The sequence below is a fragment of the Peromyscus maniculatus genome, chromosome 1, assembly GCF_049852395.1.
Source record: "Peromyscus maniculatus bairdii isolate BWxNUB_F1_BW_parent chromosome 1, HU_Pman_BW_mat_3.1, whole genome shotgun sequence".
NCBI classification, from domain to species: Eukaryota; Metazoa; Chordata; class Mammalia; order Rodentia; family Cricetidae; genus Peromyscus; species Peromyscus maniculatus.
In genome coordinates this window covers 129,565,401-129,586,944 of record NC_134852.1, presented here as the reverse complement: position 1 = coordinate 129,586,944, position 21,544 = coordinate 129,565,401, and the positions used below count along the sequence as shown (strand labels likewise).

Here is a 21,544-nt window from a genome sequence, read left to right as displayed (position 1 = left end):
TCAAGGACTGCCTCTACACTGTGTGCTGTATTGACAGAATTCCTGGTGCTGGCTAACGCCTAAGGGAAAGAGACTCTACTAGCTCAGTTCTGGAGGCTGAAAGCTCTTGATCAGAAGGCCTCAAATGACAAGTCATCTTGACTGTCAACTTGATGAGAGTTAGAGTCACCTGGAAACACACCTGTAGGCATGACTGTGAGGCTGTCTCCGGAAAAGGTTAACCAAGCCAGGAATTCCCATTCTGAATGCAGGCAGACCCATCCCATGGGCTGAGGTCCCAAGATGAATAAAAAGGAGAAATGGACTGGGAACAAGGAAGTCCCCTACCACACCCATGTTGGGCTTTCTAGTTCCCAAACTCAGTTCTGCAGCTGTTGAGAGTCCTCCCTCTCCAACCATCTGAATGAGTTCATTATTGTAAGACTGGACATAATGGAAAAGGTTCTGATGTTTGCGCTGTCACTAAAGTATTATTGGAACACAGCCACACCCATTTGTCTATACCTCATCTCTAGCAGCATTCCTGTTACAATGACAGCATTATATAGTCACTACCAAAATGTAATGGCTTCAAGAATGGGGGGAAAGCCAGCTGGTCCTTTGCAGAGGAGTTTGCCTACTCTTCTTCTAAAGGATGAAGCCCCAAGGAAGTCTGGACACACAGCTTTCAGAAGGTGGGTGCACGGGAGACTTCTCAGGAAATGGGTGTAGGAGCTTGTTGGTGTGGGGCTTTCTGCATACTGTGACTTGGCCTTCTTATAGGGAATCTGAACCTCTTAGTGACTATGATCAAATGGAGATTGGCTTAGAGGCTCTTCACGGTGAATGACAGCTTCGCCCTGCATCTTGCTCATTGCCACCCGCCCCTGCAGTTTGTAGATTTGCTGAAACATGCCTGCACAAACACATACGCACACATGGACACACTCAGACGGAAGACCCTTGCTATTTCTGGCCTTCTCATCTATTCCTACCCATTCCTCATAGGCCAACTCCTTATGCAGTAAGCAAGCACAACTTTTACAGATCTTCAGTAAGGAGTCAAGGACAGGAGTCAGGCAGCTGCCATTCTTTGCAGTAAGGGGTAAACTAAGAGTATGCTCGGGTTTAGGGACGCCCAAAGCAGACCCTAACCTGACTCTGGGGCATCAGAGAAGTCTTTGTGGTGACAGAGATATCAGAACTAAGTCCCCAAACAGACCAGGAATGAACCATTATGTCAGATAAGGAGGCAGAAGGTCCTGTATGAAGAAGTGGCAAGTGCAGAGGCTGGGGGTGGGTCTAGAGGACAGAGTCCCAGGAACCAGCAGGGAGGCATGGTGTCAAGCTGTAGTACCGAGAACAACAGAGCTCCTGGGCAACTAAAGGATCCCCTCACAGATGGAATAATGGTGAGCAAGAGGGACATGCGGGGCATCTGTAAGTGACCCTGTTTGTGTTGTCTCATGGAGTCACTAGTACACTCAGAGTGGGGACCTAGTCTTTCCATCTCTGTACTCACAGCACACTCCGTCATTCCCTGCATGGCGGAGCACTCAGTTGGTGCTTATAGAATGTTGGAAAAAGCAGAAACTCTTCCAGATCAAGATTCTGGTCCTCTTGGGCTTCTGCTGATCTGCTCCGGGACCCTGGCCAGGTTATGCCATCAATGCCCAGCATCCGCTGGGCCAGCAGAAGAAGGAAAAAGACACTGTCAACATCAAATATTAAGTTAGCAATAGAATCAGGCTGGAAACCATTTTCTCTGCTAAATCCAGTACCCCCTTTCCACCAGGGTTCTCAGAGGGCAGATCAATGAAGAATTTTGCTGTGTGGCTGACTGCACATCCTCTATCAAGCGTGCATATTCATCTTTAAGGAGCTGATCAATTCATTTCAAGACATCATTCTTCCAAAACAAAGCAGAGGCTGATAAACAACACTCCAATGGTGGCTTGGAGATGATATGAATCCTACATAAAAATGAGGAAAATCCTATATGTAAGTGAAGAAACTGACCCTCCAACAGCTAAACTTACTTGTGTTCACAGACCTGGCAAGAAAAGCATAGAGTGCAGATGGAAACACAAGTCTTCCTGAATACCAAACCCATGCACTCACCCACCAACAAGGGATTCTGGGTGTGGAGAAGGCTTTGCTTAGGAGGCAGTAGCCAACTGGAGTTCTTGTGTTCTGCCTCGTACATGGCCTCTTAGACTGAAAGCTTTAGTTTGGGGTGAGCGACAGCTCAGTAGTTTTCAAGGCTCTCCACTGAGTTGCTATGAGAATAGAAACCAGAATATAACTTCCACATTTTTACTGGTGACTTGGGCTGGTTTAAGATGACTGGACAGGACTCATGTATCCTAACTGTTTAGCTTCAGGTCTCTCTCAACCTGCTTCTCCATGGCCAGGCCTGAGTCCCATCCTTCCCTCACCAGTTCTGGCAATGCTGCACTGTGCAGTCTAGGCTAAACCAGTTACTAGCTAGACAGTGGAGACAGCTTCCCATGGTCATGTTTAGTTTTAGAATCTTCATCTCCTGCCCAGAACTGACCACTGTCCAGGAGGTTCTGGGGGTGAGAATACTCCTTTGCTTCAGAAGAAACCTCATCTGGGATTAAGGCACAATACCTGTCTCATCATTAGGTTAAGGTAGGCATGCCACCCAGCTTTCCTTCAGTTTTTCAGATACCTACATTTCTGATATTGCAAGGCCTTTACCCAGAATGCTTTGGTGTGCTTGACTGCTTAGAGAAATGTGAGAACCTCAACCCCTTCCCTACCTCATTTCTTCTTTCCTTCTCTTGGAGGTGACGGTCTGTAAGGAAAACCAAGGTCTCACCATATTCTTCACCTATACTGAGGAGCAGAGACTAGGACCAACAAAACACTGCTTCATAGCTACCATCATTTGCAGCAAACAGGGCAGGCAGTGGGCTGTGACATCGGATATAGGACAAAGAAGGCTGGCTTTCTTCAAGTGCAAAAGTTCCAGAGTGTCTACCATTTCCATCTCCCAGTCCCATTCCCCTTCAAGAGAATCAATGTTTTCTTTTTTGCTGGAACTGAACATCATATTTAAATCCCCACTGTATCATTAAATATGTCTCTTGCCTCCACACCGATTTACCAAATGTATTACTGGCTTTGGCGTGTATCTTTTCTGTAAAGATCTATCTTAATCCAATATTGCCCTATGTCCATTAAGGCACCCCCTTTAAAGATTGACTCTGCGGAACACTCCTTAAGTGTCTTCAGTTTCATCCCCATGGTCAGCTGGAAAACTCTAAAAATTTAGAACAGTGGTAACTTCATGAGTACCTAGTATGTGCACTGTAACTTATGTGATTTAGAACACAAGTTGGTTGCTAAAACATTGCACAGTGGCTAAATGAGTCTTTATCTCTCTGATGTAACAGCATGGTAGTAACGGAGATGATGTGAAGGCTCACAATGTTATAAGTCCCAGCTTCCTCCTGTGTCATTCATTGCTCTGACGTCTTGAGTCTTCACTCTTATGAAAGCTGCAGTCTCATGACACAGCAGCCAGCTGTGGAAGGAATGAAGATAAGGGATGCTACTTTCCTTTATGGAAGTTCTAGATGGCAGCACAGCTTTCCTCCCCGCTCCCATGCCCCCCGCCCAAAGAGTGGGAACTTACTCATAGACCTGTGCTTATCTGCAAGGAAAGCTGGGAAATGTGATCTTTAGTCCAAGAGGCGTGAACTCAGAAATCAGATGTTTCATAAGGAGAGGAAAGGGAACATTTGGATGCTACCAGCAACACATGCCACCAAAATACAAGGTGATTCTAAGTGAGACCAGATTCCAAGGTCTTTGAACCTATGACAAAAACAAGAAACAAGTTGAAAATCAAACTGTCAGAGTAAGAGACAGCTTCATCCAAACCAGGGGTCTCTGCCTCAGTCGTAATATGAGACAACCTCAACTACTTAGATTGTCCTGTCTGTGTGGCAAGGAAGATGGTACCCCAGGGGTACAGATGTGGCTTCTACAAAGTAAAGGGAGATTCTCATAGCAGAACCTCCTGGAGGGTGGTCAGTCCTGGTCAGGAGACGAAGGTTATAAAAATGAACCTTAAATAAGATGGTGAGAAGCTGTCTCCACCCTGTTAGTAAGCCGTTTGGCTGGGACTGCACAGTGCAGCATCGCCAGAACTACTCCTGGTGAGGGAAGGATGGGCCTCAGGGCTGGCCATGGAGCAGCAGGTTGAGAGAGACCTGAAACTGAGCACTCAGGCGAGCAGAGGATGCACTGGTCCTGTCCAGGCATGGTGAAGTATTCTGCTTTGAGTCTTTTAAATCAGCCTCAAGTCACTAGTAAGAATTTGGGAACCGAACTCTTAAATTTTTGGTTGTGAGCCTAGCCTTTAATGGCCAAGCCATCTCTCCAGCCCAAGAATTTGTAACTTAAATTCTAGTTGCTATCCACGTGTGGGAGATTAAGACAGGGTCCATAAGCTGTTCTTAGGGTGCAGTGCACATGCTGCTCTGGACTTCCTTCAGTCCTTAGAGATGCTACAGCCTCTGCTATCCCAGGACCTTGCACACACCTTCTCTTTTCCTGTAGCACCGCCCTCTACAACCTTTGCCTGCACTCTTCAGCTCCCCTTGAGGTATCTTCTAGATCTACAGTAGCCCTGCAAGTCTCCCTAATGCTCACTCTAGTAAGTTACTCCTGACAAACTTCTAAAACTCCTCTGTTTAGTTTAGTTTAGTTTAGTTAGAAGTTTTGAATGCTGAATGCCCAAAGAGTATGTATGGGACAGGCTCTGAAATGGACTCTTCTTACTTTTATCACTTCACAGTGGGGACACATTTGGGAAGAAAGATGACATTATGAAGTAAGAAGCCAAAGAGTCTGGGATCCTGTGGTCTCTTTGGAGGGCATATCTCCAATGACCTAAGGTTCTCCCACCGGGCTCCATCCCTGAAGAAGCCCAACCTCTCAAAACATGATGCTTAGGGGTCAAACTGCATCCCAAAGAGGAACTCCCTGCCCATTGCACGAATGCTTTGCAATTACGCACACTCTGTTTTATTGTTTGATCTGTATCTGTGAGCACCACAGGGACAGGAACAATGTAGTTAGGAAAAAAAATGGAAAACTTACTTTCCTCATGCCTGAGTGATCTTGTAAACTCAACACTAGGAAGGTGGAGACTGGCAGATCCCTCGAGTTTCCTGGCGAGCAAGCCTTACCTAATAGATGGGTTCCAGACCAAGTGAGAGACCCTGTCTCAAAACAAAACTACTAAGATGGACAGTTCTGGAGGAATGATGCCTGCGGTTGTCCTCTAGCCTAATGTGCATACACACATGCACTCCCACATTCACACACAAAGAAAGAACAATTTTAGACTTGCACTGATGATAGAAAATGCCCATAATGAGAAAAATTAAATTCAGGAGCAAATTGTGTAACGCAATTTTACTTCTGTTAAAATAAAGATTCATTTATTCTGTTGACAACATGCATTGTTGTTAGTTTTCAACAGTGGTTGGAATTTACTGAGTGGCTGCTTTTCTCAGGTGGCATGATAAAAGCCGAGGACCAAGTAATGAACAAAACAAACACAGTTTATTAGGTTACCACCACCAGCCCATGGACCACTCTCTCTTGGAATGGTAGCTGGCTTTCTGTCTCTCTAATGAAATACCCGAGATAATCACATTATAAGGAGGGAAGGTTGATTTGGATCCACGGTTTTGTAGCTTTCAGATGGTATGGGCAGACCATTGCTCTGAGCCTCTCGGGGGAGGGACCTGCTGATGGCAACAGCAGAGAGTGTATAGCAAAGCAGCTATTTTCCTGAAAGCCAAGAAAGAGACAGGACAGGAGAGGCAGGGTCCTGGATCCTCTTTAGAGATGTGACCTCAGTGACCTTCAGGCCTCCCACTAAGCCCCACCTCCTATAGGATGTACCACCTCCCAACAGGACCAGCCTGAGAACCCAGTCAGTCATTAGCCCATGGGACTTTGGAGACACTTTCCCAAACCATAACAGCTGATGGTCACTGAAGCCAATGGGTCAAACTCCCTAAGCCTCAGTTTATTCATCTATTAAAAATGACTGCAGTTATTAACAATATATTTATTCTTGAAAATTGCTAAACACGCAGAACACTGCAAGTATATTTTCATGCAAAAAAATCAATAAAATCAGCGATGTATACATAAAATAGTTTAGTCATTCTCCTGTGTGTACATATATCAAAACAGTGTGGTTTATGCCACAAATATATAGAATTTTATAACATTTATTTATTTATTAATATGTGTGTGGATTTCAGAATACAACTTCAGGAGTTTGCTTTATTCTTCTACTGTGTGGGTCCTGGGGATTGAACTCAGGTCATTAGCCTTATCAGCAGGTGCCTTTACCCTTTATGCATTGAATTTTCCCTACATAGAATTTTTTTAATTTAAAAAAATGTGATTAAAAAATTACTGCTCATATTTATTACATAATATCTAGCAGTTTTCTATACATACATACTTAATATGTATAAACACAAGAGGATAATAATAGCAATGAACAGAGATGTGGCCAGGTCAAACTTGAGGCTGCAGTCAGCATATGAGGGCTTGCTACATACATGTTCATCACATCAGAATCTAGTTGTTGCTACTCCAGGATACCAGGGTGCTCCACAGGATCACAAGGCTGCTCAGGTCCTGGGTGAACCCAGCTACTGGAGATCAATACCCACTAAGCTACAATGAAGCACTATGTTCAGCCACTTGGATCATCTGGTCAGTCATTCAGAGCCTATGAGTTTTTTCTGTGGCTTCTAAGGTTCCCACCTCTGCTCCTCCCCATCCTGACACTCGCCTTCTGGAAGTCCCTGGAATACCAAGTGTGCTTCTGTCTGGCCTTGGTACTTTCCTAAAGCAGTCCTCCTGTCTGTCCAGTCTTCTTTCCAATATCTCCCTTCAGAAGAGGCTGAGCAGCCTAAGACTTCCTGAACCTTCGCATCTCCCCGCTGACTTGCTCATGACCACTATGTGACATAATTACATTCTTTTCCTTATTTACCATCGTCTACCCTACTCAGTGTCACCTCCAAAAGAACAGAGACCCAGTTTTTCTAGCCCCTGGCAGAACGTCACCTTTTAAAACTATGCCCAACACAGAGTGGACATTTAATAAATTCTTGTCAGAGCCAGGCGATGCGGTGCATGCTTATAATCCCAGCACTCAGGAGGCTGAGGCAGGAGGACCACAAGTCTAAGGCTAATCTGGGCTACACAGCTGAGACCCTGAATCAAAATCCTAGGGGCTGGGAGTGTAGCTCAGTAATAGAACTCTAGCCTTGCATATGCAGGTCCCTGGGCCACCCCAACACTGAAATACAAATGAATAAATAACTATATGGATGACTATGCCCTGCACCATGCTACCCACAGCAGAGAGTGACACAGTGAGACATACATCTTTTCTATCATCGCTTTGTGGTACTTTTCTTCTTATTCTCCCACAGAATAATTCCCCTGGGCCCTGTCTCACCTGAGAATCCTCTAGAGTTATGAAACCAGCATTCATTTCAATATGCCAGACCCTTCCTTCAGGCTGCTCTTCTACCACAGTGCTGAGTAATTATCTTCCAGAATCTACGAGGGTTCCAATTTTTGATTAAATGCTTTCCTGGCTTTCAACGTTCTGGGCCAGCCAATTAGGCTGTGCCCCTGCCATAGCATCAGCTGGTGCAGTGACTGACGGAGACGAACCTTGTCCTCTTCTTATTTGCAGCGATTTCCTTGAGCGTTTTGATCCAGGCAAGGAGTATGACATTATTGATTTGCTCTGCTCCACTCACCAAGAGCCTCATCTGCAAGAGCTGGGATCTTTATGGCTTCAATAATTTCCCGTAGTGCAGAGAACTCTTTTGTATTTTTTGCTTGGCACTTTGCAGTTCTGTAAATTTTTTATGGACTCTGAGGTTAAATTTTGTCCCCTGTTTCTACATTCATCAGGATGTTGGCTTGGACTCTAAGAAAGGGCATGACCTTTTTCTACCTAGGCGTGTCCCATCCCACCCTGAGAGGGAGATAAAGATGGATATAGAGAAGGAATGAGGAAGGGGGAAATAGACAACAAGAGAGAGAGAGAGAGAGAGAGAGAGAGAGAGAGAGAGAGAGACAGAGAGAGACAGAGAGAGACAGAGAGAGACAGAGAACATTCTATAATTGCTTATATTCTATGTCTTACTAAAAAAGATAAAAAAGAAATAGCTCAGAAAGCTTTAGTGACTCCCCTCAATTACCCTAGCCAATAAGTGGGTAACTCTCCTACCTTTGGGGTAGCCATTGATGATGTTCACCAAAATGTTTTTTCCTCTTCTCCTGGGAACAAAGTAGAATTGCCCTTCTTTCTCCACAGTCACATGATTTTCTAAGGCTAAGAGGGAGTGTACTGCAGCACTTCCAGGTAGATGCCTTTAAGAACTCCTGAGTGACAGATTAATGAGTCCTTCCCGCCCTCCAAGGATAGAGGATCCCTCCACCTGTAACTGTAAATGAAGACAGTAACTCAAGGTCATGGAACATGAGTGGGAAGTAAAGCTATCATTTTTGGCACTGAGTTTGAGAGACAGCCAAGCCTGGTGGTGCACACTTGTGATAACAGCACTTGTGAGGCTGAGGCAGGCAGGCGAATTGCAAGTTCAAAGCCAGCCTAGGCTACACAGGGAGACCCAGTATAAAACAAAGGCAGAGCAAAACCAAACCACGTGGCCACCTCCATAGCAAGAGATTCGGAGCGCTCTGTTTCCACAACACAGCCTAGCTCATCCTCACAGGTACAGACTCCAGCCCAGAGCCTCCAAAGACATATGGAAGTCTTGAGATCCTGCTTGGGTAGCCTGGAAGACTGGGGCAAGGAGAGAAATGGGATCGGGGTTACTTTAATATCAGATTTTCCATCTACAGTTTTGTTTAGAGCAAGAGTTAGCAAAGCTATAAAACAAGGCTAAGCCTTATTTATTAGGACAACAAATCATTCCAAACCTGTTCTTAAGCTTCCTTTCAGGCTCGGATCCGCACACCTTCCTGGTGCCTTGACATCACTTTCTCATCTTTCCTCTGCTCACTTCTTCATTTGCTCACCCACTCATTCAGCTCATGTCTTCTGGGTTCTTGGTGTCTTCAAAGCTTGCTGTAGACACAGAAATGTCAAACTGTTGCACACACTTCCCCTTGCCTTGCCACCAGCCCTCAATTGTACTTTCAACATAGTAAACGTCATTCATGTTGTGAGAGCCAATCAAAATCCTTTGTATCAGAAAACCTTTCTGCTACCCCTTTCCTCCAAAACATTTTCTCTCTGCCCACGACAGGCTGGATTCCTTTGTCTATGGAGCATCTGGTGTTTCCCCAGCTCACACATTTGTCTCCTTCACTAGACTATGCCTCTTCTGAGGTGGGGGTCATTCCTCAGTCCCTCAGTGTGTCAGAAGCTTGAGTGCCCAGATTACAATCTGTGTCCAGTTCATGTATACTGAATGAGGGAGTGAGCAATGTTTGTTCAATCTTGTTATTCTCCCCTATATCACACCCAATATTCCAGAACCTTACCTCTCCAAAATTTATTAAACAATTTAAAATAATTCCATGTCTATCCTAGATCTTCCTCTCAAAAGAGATTATATAATTTTCTCCTAAAATAGGAATGTTATGCATAATCACTGCAAACTTATTTTTAAATTATAGTTATATTTTGTACCTCTTTATGGTGTTTTATGTGTTTATATCACTCCATCATTTATTGTTGTTACATTGTTTTTGAGGTAGGGTCATTCTTTACAGCCCAGGTTGACATAACACTTTTTATACAGCCCAGGCTGGCCTCAGCTTCCTGAGCACTGGGATTATAGGCATGAGCCACCATGCCTATTTCATTTCATAATTTTTCATGGATGCATAAACTTCTGCTGTTTACAAACAATTCAGCAATTCCCTGTGACTGGTCATTGAGGCTTTTTATTTTTTTAACATGTTTGCTATTTTGACAAATAGTTTAAATACTTGGAGACTTCCTCTGCAGACAAATCTTCTCTTATCATTTCTTTCCTGTAATGCATAGTGGTTGGGTCAAAAGATATGAGTCAATGAAATGGTCAAATCCAGAGTTCTAGGGCCTTGTCCAACTGCATGTTCAGGTAAATATTTAGTGTACAGACTTCCCTGGGTGGGCAGGGGTAGAAGGGGAGCTATTTAACACCTCTGTGTTTATCTGGATCAGGAGAAGGAGACCCCATGGATATTCTGATATGTCTGAAGCAAATGGGCCATGACAATTTTTTTTTTCAAGACAAGGTTTCTCTGTGTAGCTTTGCGCCTTTCCTGGATCTCGCTCTGTAGACCAGGCTGGCCTTGAACTCACAAAGATCTGCCTGGCTCTGCCTTCTGAGTGCTGAGATTAAAGGCATGTGCCACCACTGCCCAGCCGACAACTGTTTTATTGAGGGGTGTAAATGTCACTTAATGAGCCTGCCTCCTTAGAAGCCTTAGAATATGCTTGTAGCCAGTGGGAATGTCCTTTTTCTGGTTGCATTTTAAATATAATAAATCGTGCCTGCCCTCATTAGCTCAGAGCTCAGAACGTAACAAGACTTGTGCTGTCCAGCAATCTTTGTCGTTCCTCCAACTACATCTGCACCATCGATCTGTTCAAGTCACCCCACATCGGCTGAGCTTTCTGATGGCCAGCTCCCTGCTCAGCTGCCTTCCTTCCCACACTTGTGTCCAAGCATAAACCCCGCTTTCTGTGTTGTGTTCCTCAACCACATTTGACATAATCCATATTTTCCACTTTAAATATTTATAGCAAACTTGGAGAGAAAACATTCTCTTTTTCAAGCTGCCTTCTAATTTCATTTCACAGTGAAGGTCAGAGCAGCGAACCCTCTCTGCAGGGACAATTCTCTCCTCATTTTCAACAGCATCAAGGACGGAATCCTTTAACCCAACTTCATCCTCTGAGTACCTCCCCACGATCCTCCAAATGCTTCTTATGGGTAAACAGACCAGAAACCACTCACTAAGAGAGGATACTATAATGAACATCACATTGCATCGCTTTTATGGATATAAAAAAAAACAAGTCTGAAGCAACTTCAGACTAGAAATGTAAAAGCATACAGAAGAAGCAGAGGCCACACTTAACCCACCATCCAGATAACCATGTTTAGCAGGCTGGTGTCTACTTTTTAGGACTTTCTTACAAAAAGGGGTTATATGTAACATATATGCTACTTCAAGATTATATTTCACATACCCCTTTGAAAACTTATTTTTCTAATTATAATGTCACTGGGCTCTTGCTCTGGACTCCCCTCAGCTGCCTTGTCCTTGTGGACGAGACACAGAGAGTAAATGCAGAGGAGAGGAGAACATACCCTCAAGGGGGTGAGTGTGGACACTGGCCACAAAGGCCATTTCCTTTATCTACAATGTGGATGAGCTTTATATACTTATAAATTATAAGTTTCTGGAACTGACAGCTTTTTGGGGGGTGTTTTCCTGTCTGAATTGTTGACGGGCTCGTTTGGATGAACTCTTATGGGTATGGGTGATGGGACACCTTTGTACTTTATCGGAAGGCCTCCTGTATAGTCAGTCATCCTTAGAGCTGTGATCCGGGAACCAGGTTTATAGAGTTATCCGTTTATGACCTTCAGGGCAGAGCAGGATGTAGAGCCTCCTGCCAGGGTTAGAGACAGGACCCATGCCTGTTTCCTTTGCCCAGTAATTACAGTCTTATTGTTCCAACTCTTATTTTACAAGCTTCTGATTAGGAGGGCAGGGTCCATCCTCAGTGCCCTCTAACTCTGCTGCCTTCCATCAAGCTTCCTAGCAATAATTGAGTCATGGGATCTTCCTTGTCTTCAAGAGTGTATACGTGTATTTTACTTCTACCATAATTTTTAATGGCCATGGCAAAGCCTGTCTTATATAAGTGTAAGAGATAGTTAGCTAACATACTATCACTAGGTATCTAGGCTATAGCCACTAGTTTGTTATTGTCTTTGAAAACAGCCTAGAGGGGCTGGTGAGATGGCTCCGTAGGTAAACACATTTGTCTCCAAGCCTGATGATTTGAGTTCAGTTCCTGGGACCTGCGTGGTGCAGAGACCCCTACAGCTTGTCAGTGCACTATTGAACACATGCCTCCCTCACACCATAATAATCAATGTAATAAAAATGTTTTAAAATCTTAAAGGCTTGGGGCCTCCTCTCCAGACAGGTGTCCCCATCTAATCTCTTTCATTTAAATTTCCTGATGCAGGTCAGCTAAGGACAAAAGATATGAGCTTTTTAAAAACCTTTCACTCATTTTACCAAAAAAGAAGGACAGAACCAGCCTGTTCACATGAGCAATGCCAAAGTCAATGTCCTCTTAACATCACTAGTTCTGAGCATTAGGACTCCAAGTTTTCAACCATTGGATAGCAGAGGGAGAAAAGAAAAACACAGTTATTACCTGACTTTCTCATCCAACAATATATCCCATGAATATTAATTTTGAATGTTCACTAAACATTCATTTTCTGTTTTGCCAATGTGCCTAATCAGATGTCTCGGCCATCATCCTCATTGGTACTTAGGGATGCTGACATTTTAAATGTAAAGAACTGATGCTGCAAACACTGCTCACTGCATCTTTCATCCTTTAATGCTGTGCTCTTCTGCTGTGGGGATTTAAAACTTGATGTAATAAAATCCATCAGTGTTTTTCCCCCGGGGTGATTTCTTACTTCCGCTTGCATTTTCCAAAAAGAAAAGAAATTTTATTTATATAGCTTTACAAAGGTTTCCATTTGTTTATTATTTATATACACATTCAAACAATGTGAAATTTGTTATCAACCATGAGGTAGGAATCTCATTTTGATTCGTCACGGAAAGCTAGTTTATCTACCCAACAGTTTTAGAGGTACGATTCGATTTTCTTGCTGATTTGAAATGCCACACTAGAAAGTCTAGGATGGTTTATTGTTGTTGTTGTTGTTGTTGTTTGAGTCAGGGTCTCTGATAGACTAGTTTGGGCTCAGATGCTCTTCATAGGCAATGTTGGCTTTCTATTTCATTCTTCCTGCCTGTACTGCCACACATTGAAATTGTAAGCATGTGGAGCCACGTGCAGCCATGTAAATTCTTACAGATGAAATTTAGTATTTCACTAGGCAACAAAGAAAACTGAAAATATTTTAACGAGAATTATATAACATTACTTAACTTCGGATAAATTGGTGGATACCCAGCACCTTTTCATCTTTTATATCCTTTGGTAAAGACTTGCAATTTGACATAGCATAGCATATACCCATTTTTAGTTGTTTATTCCTAGATAACCTGTATCTTCAGTGTGATCAGAGTTTTATTATAATTTGACTTCATTGTTGACTGTCACTGATCCACAGCAAAGCTATCAGCCTTGTGTGTTTAGTGTATACTTGGCATTGTGTCTGAAGATTATTGGCAGTGATAGCCAATGTCATTGCATCACTTCCTGGCTTTTTGGCTAAGATGGAGCTCAAAGTCATGTCACTATACTTCATAGTCATTTTGTTGTATCACAAACAGGAAGAAAACCTGTGGGTGGGTTTTGGGCAGTGGTATAGCACTGGCTAGCATGTGTGAGGCCCTGAGTTGAATACCCAGCACTAGAGAGAACAGAGAAACAAAATAAAACAAAAATTCTACAAGATCTTATGTATCCCAGGTTTGTCCTAAATTTATTATGTAGCTTGCCATGACTTTAAACTTCTGATCCTCATGCCTCTACCTCCTGGTGGGGAGATTACTGGCATATACCCAGTTTATTCTGGGATCAAACCTAAGGCTTCTTGCATGCTAAGCAAGCACTCTAGTATTTTGCTCCATCTCCAGCCCACTCCCTCCAAAACTACTTTGTAAGCCTGGGGTTGCACAGTAGAAGAACTCTTGCAAGGCCTAGGCTTGATATCAGCTCAGAAGAAAGGGCATCGGCCATGCAGATTCATCTGGACAGGTATAAGAACCATATGGAATATCAGAGGAGGGTATTAATTTCATCTGGGGGCTTTGCAGTTGTTGTTTGGTTTGATGTTTTTGTATTTTATGATGCTTTGACATCTCGAGATCTTGCTAACCAAACAGGAAGTAGACTTCCCAGAACTACCTTGACCCCTGAGACCTCAAGCCCTATCAGCAGCTTTTCCTGTGTAAGCCAAACTACTACATTCAAATGCCTCCCTTAGCAGGCATGGATACCACAGGCCAACTTTTCTTGTCCCAATCACCATCAGACCACGTACCAGGCAAATTATGGGAGCTCCACACTACAGACTCTGTTGTGGTTACTCAACCAGCCTGTCTTAAGCCTAGGCAATCATCCTGCCTTACATTTCTCCCATGGAGGCCTCAATATGCTCTTTCCCAGGCTCTCCTGTCCTGCCCATCTTCTCACCAACATGGTGTGTTTGGGGGGTATATGCATCCTTCTATAACCCCCAAATGGCATGGAACTGCCCCTCCTCTTGGAAACTGTAGGTAGAAGTCTTTTTGTCATTGTTGGCCTCACTGGACCTCTCTAACAACATAGCCTGCGTTTTAAAACAACAGCTCTATAAACATCCAGAACAGACTGTTAAGAGGAGCCAACCAGTCTCAGGCTTTGGTGTCAGATGGTCTTGAGTTTCAGTTAAACTTCGTGGCTTGCTGGCTCTGTGACTTTACACAGGTGTCCTACCTCTTCAGATACTCTCTGTCTCTGAGGTGGGGGTCTCTGAAGGAGAGGACTTGCTCAAATTCACTAAGCTGGTGGGGAGCTGAACAACTGGGATTCAAACCTGCGTGAATTCAAATGCAAAGCCTGCACTCTTGACACAGTAGATGACATTTTCCCTTCCTTGTCCTTTATCTTGTTGTCACCTCTGGAAGTTCTTCAGGGGCCTAGTTACCATGCAGAGTCCCTGGTAGTATCACCCAGGTCCAACTCTAGAGTCTGAGATGTGGAGGGGAATAAGAAAACACAGGGGATTCCCAATGCAGTGATGTTTCCCATCCAGAGTCCTCATGAGTTAGAGTCTTATGAACGAGTAGACTTAATATGAAGCCAAGGCATATTCTACCTACCCAGTACATCATGTAACACACCAGAAAGCAATCCTAAACAAGCAGGTGAGTTACCGGAGCATAGTCACTAGAGGTGTGGCCTAGTTCAACACATGCCAGGCAAGTGATCTACCATTTGAGTTCTATCTCCCACCCTCCTCCTCCAAAACTACTTCATAAGCCCAGGGGTGCATAGTAGTAGAGTTCTTGCAAGGTCAGAATTTCATCCTAGTACCATCCCTGATGCCATGGCTTGGGGACACTTGGTCTTCAGTTCTTGAGGAGAGATCAAAGAACTTCAGCTCCCTCTCTGCTCATGTGGTGAAAGGAAATAAAGAGTCCATGTAGTGTCTCTCTACATGCACCTGCTGTTTACCTGGAGTCTGCTTTCTGCTAACCATAGATATAGCTAGTATGTGTTTTCATTAAAGTCCTAAATAAGAAATGAAATTTCAAAAAAAAATGAATTCATAATTACAACCTCATGTAAGCCCTGAAGCAAACCTGTGAACGAGCAACGGCCGTCACAGTTCAGAAAACTGAGACTCAGAAAATGAAGTCTCACTCAAGACCATTCATCTGAGAAACAGCACAGTTATTATTCGAAGCCATGTCTGCCTGGCTTTTTGTGAGGGGCGATTGTTGAGATAGGATCTCATGTATTGAAGGCTAGCTCAACCTCACTATCATTGAGAATCACTTTGGATTGTTATTACCATTATTGTTGTTGTTACTGTTATTTACCTTACATATCTTTTGCTTAAACATATGGTTTCCAATTTTATTGTTATGGGTTTTCTATGTCTTCTGAGAGTTGAAGTAGACTCAAACCCCCATCCATAACCCAAAAGTTATCTACAGTTGAAACAGCTCACAAAAGAAAACATGGTTTTTTCCAATGGCGTCTCACTGAGTACACAAACTGTGCTTAAGGGCAGGCCCCATGCCCAGCAATAGATGGCCAACATGAAATGAATTCAGTGGTATTTTTTTGAGGTTTTAATTTTTTTTTGTTTTTGTTCGTTTGTCATTTTTTGTTATTGATGCTGTCTTTTGGCCTCACAATGCTTTGCGACCTTGGATTCCTTTTTGAAAAAAGTTTGTTTATTTTTATGTGCATGGGTGCTTTGCCTCCATGTGTGTCTATGCAACACATGTGTGCCTGGTGCTGCCAGTGCCAGAAGAGGGTGTTGGATGCCCTGGGACTGGAGTGACAGACAGTTGTGGTTGTGAGCCATCATGTGGGCACTTGAAATTGAGCTCTGCTCCTCTGGAGGAGCAGCCGTTGATCTCACTGCTCAGCTGTTTTCTCTAGCCATGACCTTGGGTCTATGATCTTCCTTCCTCCACTTCCCACTGCTAGGAGTGTAGGCATGCACCAACATGCCCAATGAATGGGCTTTTGTTTTTCTTGCTACTTGAGATTGAATCCAATACCTCACAAGTGCCATCAAGTGCTCTATCAGTTAGCTACATCTCTAGCCTGGTGTCTGCTTGACTTTCGGATGCTCCACCCCCTTTTGATATAGTTAGTGCCCATTCAAATCCTGGCATTGACTTGTTCTCTGGTTGGCTGTTGATTGGAAATCTTCTTACTCCAACAAGTCATTAATAAATACTCATAACACTACAGGTGGCATATTGTATGTGCTTTCTCATTAACCAACACTATTGATCCCTTTCCTGCTTGTTCAAGATACCTGCTGGTATGTACCATGGTGTACTTGGTCTGGAAAACCTGCCATGACCCCAAAGCAGCCCACCTCAGTACATAAAAAATGAATGTCATATTTAGGAAAATATCTAATAATGCCCAATATAATGAATTCTAAAGATGTAAGCACCCCCTGCACACACTCCCTACCATAGTGTAAAGGAGCAGTTCACATTCACTTGTGGAGGGAGTACACACTTGTGCTCCTGGATGTAGGTTGCTACACAATCTGCAGTTGAGTGTTCCATGTTGTTCAGACTAGCAGGTATTCTCTGGAGCTAAGCCAGATTCCTTTACCAGAGCAGCTGTGTTCCCCAGCCAGCTCAGAGTCACCCATTAGTCCACTCAAATTCATTGTCTCAAGGACCTCAGGTCCACATAGTCATCATGAGTCCAAGTAGTCCCAAGTGCTAACCCTAGGAATGATTTTGAGGTTCACTGTTGCCCTTGCTATCTGGAGCACAAGCCTCCCTGGGTGGCTGCGGTGGCAACACTAAGTGGTGAGCAGGACAGACAATCCCTCTGCTGAAATGCTGTGCATTAATGTAAAGGCAACATCTGGCCTGGAAGTCAAGGACCCCAAAGCCTTTGGTTTGTGTTTGACCTCCAGGAGTCCTTAGTCATCGGAAACATAGCCACAAAATCACATCAGAAAGGACATTGCTCTCGGCTAAGGACGCCAGGTCCCAAGCCTGCAGAGCATATGGTAGAGCAGATGAAGAGGCCAAGAGGGACTTCCTGTGCTAAGGTGCCAGTCTCATTTGTGTGGCTTAGCACCTATGGCTGAAGTCACTTCCTCCTGGCAAAAGCCTCAGGACCCCAGAAGCCAGAGCAGGGTACTACCCAGGCAAGGAGTCAGGAGGAGGGCTGAGTTGCATCTTGTGATGTAACTTGGCTGGTTTGGGGCTTTTGGGTGAACAATAATCAATGAGTTCCTAGAGTTCCAGAGAGAAAGGGAACTTCACGCACACATCACACAGCTACAGTTTGGATTTGACCATGGGGATTTTCAAAAGCCACAGTTTCTTTAGTCCCAGGTTGTTGTGCACAATAGGCATCCTTGAGACTCATTCTACCTCCCTTCCTAGCGCCCTGAGTCTCCCCCACCTTTCTCCTGAGTCCCCCACCTTTCCCCATGGCACCATTCCTTCTCCCCACCAGGCTAAGTGCTTTCTCCACAGTGCCTCATTAAATCCTTAAAACCACCTATGAACAGCAGTTCAGAGGAAGCAGCATTGTGCAGGGGATCAGTGCACAAACCCGGAGACAGGTCACGCTGCAATGCTTTCCATGAGATCCATAAAATGACGTAGGCTGAATGGAGGCTCCCAAAGGTAGTAAGAATCCATCCCTTAAATATTCTAATGTTGCCTGGCATGGTAACATTTTTGCAGATGTGGTTTAAGATCTTGAGACAAGGAGAGTTTTTCCAGATTATCTGGATGGACCCTGCACTGGGCAGTTTTTGTCAACTTGAATCAAACTAGAGAACTTTGGAAGAGGCAACCCTAACTGAGGAATTGCCCCATCACAATGGCCTGTGGGCATGTCTGCCAGGTATTATGGGTACTATCTTGATTGACTATTGGTGTGGGAGGGCCCAGGCATCTGTGGGCTGTTCTATCTCTGATCAGATGGTCCTGGGTGCTATAAGAAAGCAGGCTGAGCAAGCCAGAAGGAATAACCTGGTAAGCAGCCTCCCCCCCCCCCCCCCCCCCCGTGGCTTCTGCTCCAGTTCCTGCCTCCAGGTCCCTACCTTTAGCTGCTCTGGTTTCCCTCAGTGATGGAGTACGACATGACAAATAAATCCGTTCTTTCCCAGGTTGCTTTTGGTGTTTCATCACAGTGACAAAAAGACCAACTACTACAATCCCTAAGAGTTATCCTGAGTGTCCTTACAAGAGAAGCAGAGAGATAAATGGTGAAGACACGGGTAGATGAAGGGTAAGGTGACATGGCCATGGAACGAGAGATGCAGCCATAAGCTGAGAGCTGCTGGCAGCTACCAGAGACAGATGCAAAGAAAGATTCTCCAGTGAACGTGACCTTGAAAATACCTTGATTTCAGAGCCTTAAAGCCTAGGCTGGAAGTTGAGGCTATCTCCTACTGCTTTTGCTGCTTCCAGTCAGCCAGACCTAAGGCAGGACTCCACCTTTCAATTTCCCACACTCTGCCATCCACTGTGATTACCAACTGTGAAGAAAACAAATGACTGCGGCTCTCGTAGTGTCAAGTTTTGAACCCCGTACTCTAGAAAGCCTTTGTATTCCCAATCATTGTACTCACCTCACAGGTGGAGAATGGAAGTTCTCACAGTGGTATGCCCAAGCTTGGATGGACTAAATCCAGGTCTATCTTTCCCTATATCCTCAGACCCAGTCATTTCCCTCACTGTAACAGCTTCCTAAGCATCAGGTACCATGCTTTGCATTTCCATATGCTTGATCTCTCCTTGAATTCTGTGGGACTCCATGTCTTACAGGTGAGGAAACACAGATTCTGACAGGACAGGTTGCTGCGGGCCGCAGGAATATCATAAGAACTCAGCTGGTTATGGCAAAGTCACTACCTGGAGGAATCAGGGAATTCCTCCAGAGGAAGCCAAATCCCAAGGAGTTTTTGGTGTTACTTGGCTTGTTATATATCAGCTGTATTCTGTTATGAAAATCATGTGTGCCTTCATAGATTTCCCAATTGACTTTTCCCTAAGAAGGGCTAACAATGTGGACTGATCACTCTCTAGACATACACATTCCAGGCATTTGGAGAACAGCCTCAGGAAAGGCTTTCTCTGGAATCAGATATCTCCCCTAGCCACTTTCAAGGACTAAAGGAGACATCACCCAGGTGGTCACCCAATTTCCGAGGATTAACAATGATAACAACCCACAGGCAAGTCTCCTGACTTAAGGCAAATTCCACAAGGGGACACCGCCTAGGTCAGGTAGACATTAAGTAATAGCTTTACACAATTTAGCTCAGACCCCTCCTTTCTTACAGCCTTACTAACTTTATAGACCTCTAACTACTTACCTAACCACTTCTAGGAATATTTAGATAACCTTCTGTGTTAACAGCTATGCTCAGCCAGAACTCCCAGTTCAAGCCTCCCTGTAATTATCACTATTGGTAGCATCCGGCCAGGTCCATCACCGGATGGAGGAAAGTACCTTATCAGAGATACCTCTGTGCTAAGAACAGACTTAAGCATCCAGGCTACCTGTTTGAGAAGGCCTGGTGGATGTGCTAATTAAGCTTAACTTCCTCCTTTCCCAAACCTTACCTCCAGTTCCAGATCTCCCTTTAACTATCACCAGAGGCATCTAGCTGTACACAGGTTGCCTAGAGACTGAGCACACTTTCCCCCACCCTGCAGGAAAATGGCAGACAGCTTGGACAGATAGGAGCCACAGGAAAAAAGAAGACAGTTTTATTTTCTCCCATTGACCTAACAACTTATAGATTTTTAACATCTTTTACCAAACACATTTAAGATTATAGTTGTGCACGTGAGATCCCTCTTCTTAGATATTACCCATATTTAGCCTTTAGTTAATTCATTAGTCACTTCCCCTTTGGGTTACAAATGGTAATTAACAACTAGTGCCCCTCTTTGTAATTCTTATCAACCCTCCATTTGATCCTGATAGTGGACAATCACTGCCTGAGGAAGTTCAGGCTGAGTGTCCTGGGTGGAGGGGAGGATTGTGATTTTGGGGAGATATATAACTGTAAAGTAGAGGACAGAGAGAGGAGAAGAGAATGGAAGAACTAGATGGGTAAGAACTTGAGAGGAACAAACTGAGATGGGGAAGAAGTCGATTGAAGGGCTACAGGAGAGTACTAGAGGAATGAGATGGAAGATGAGGAAGAGCTAGATGAGAGAGAAGGAGACGGGAGAGGAGATGATATGGGAAGGAACAGATGGATGAAAACCTAGAAGGGGCAGAACTAGATGAAGGAATTAAGATAGAACTTAGAGGGGATCGCAGACATGTGTAGAGAGAAATCAGGCTAAAGATGACCTAAATATGAGAGCAGAATATAAGTTTATAACTGTCACAGAATAATAAAGTATATGGACTAAGGAGTTTTGTGTATATAGATTCACTTCTTTTCATCAAAGATAATTATCAGCTGGTTGTAGATTCTTCCCGGACCCTGGGAGGGGACTATCGAGGGGCTGGACCCCCATAGTCCTTGATAACAGGCTGCCTGTGATCGCTCAGAAAACCACAGCTGTGTTAGAACATGGAACCCAGTCTTTGACTCTGGAACCCCAGCTAACCATCTGTCTGGCACATTGCCCATCACAGCTAAAACTCACATGCAGACATCTTGGCAGCTTATGTTGGCAGAAGCCATTAAATTCATTCTGTGCTTCTCTCATCACATTCAAGGAGGCCAGGTAGGTGGAAGACATAAACTGGGTGTGCAGGAAGCCCCTCTAAACTCCGTGGATGTTGGCTGATCCCTTGAAATTCACAGTGTGTAGGTCATCTGCGGGAAACCCAGGAGAGACTATGCTGTAGGGAGCACCAGTGCCTCCCTGTGGAACTTCTCTTTGTGGGGTCATAGTGGGATTTCATGTAACTGTCTCTATAGGAGATGGTCACTGCACTCTTCCCCCATCCCTCTAAACCTGGTTTCTATAGGGAACCCATCTGGGAACTGTCCTTTGCACTTAAGTCTCATGGTTTCTCTCCTATGCAGGGTTGACTTTCCTG

The 21,544-nt window shown here is 44.2% G+C and overlaps 2 long non-coding RNA genes across 3 annotated transcripts; one reads left to right on the top strand and one right to left on the bottom strand.

The window, feature by feature from the left end:
* Positions 1 to 528: 528 nt before the first annotated feature.
* LOC102917870 (uncharacterized) lies at positions 529 to 3,109 on the top strand. The gene is made up of 3 exons (XR_442984.3): positions 529 to 674; positions 1,775 to 1,980; positions 2,793 to 3,109. It is a non-coding gene; the product is annotated as an uncharacterized LOC102917870 (long non-coding RNA).
* A 254-nt stretch (positions 3,110 to 3,363) lies between these two features.
* Positions 3,364 to 21,315, bottom strand: LOC121831402 (uncharacterized). 2 transcript variants are annotated; one of them, XR_013044417.1, is made up of 5 exons: positions 21,145 to 21,315; positions 9,013 to 9,160; positions 8,300 to 8,875; positions 3,644 to 3,825; positions 3,364 to 3,532 (listed from the first exon to the last, which is right to left on the bottom strand). It is a non-coding gene; the product is annotated as an uncharacterized LOC121831402 (long non-coding RNA). The 2 variants fall into 2 exon arrangements; XR_013044419.1 differs by lacking the exon at positions 8,300 to 8,875.
* Between the last annotated feature and the right edge of the window lie 229 nt (positions 21,316 to 21,544).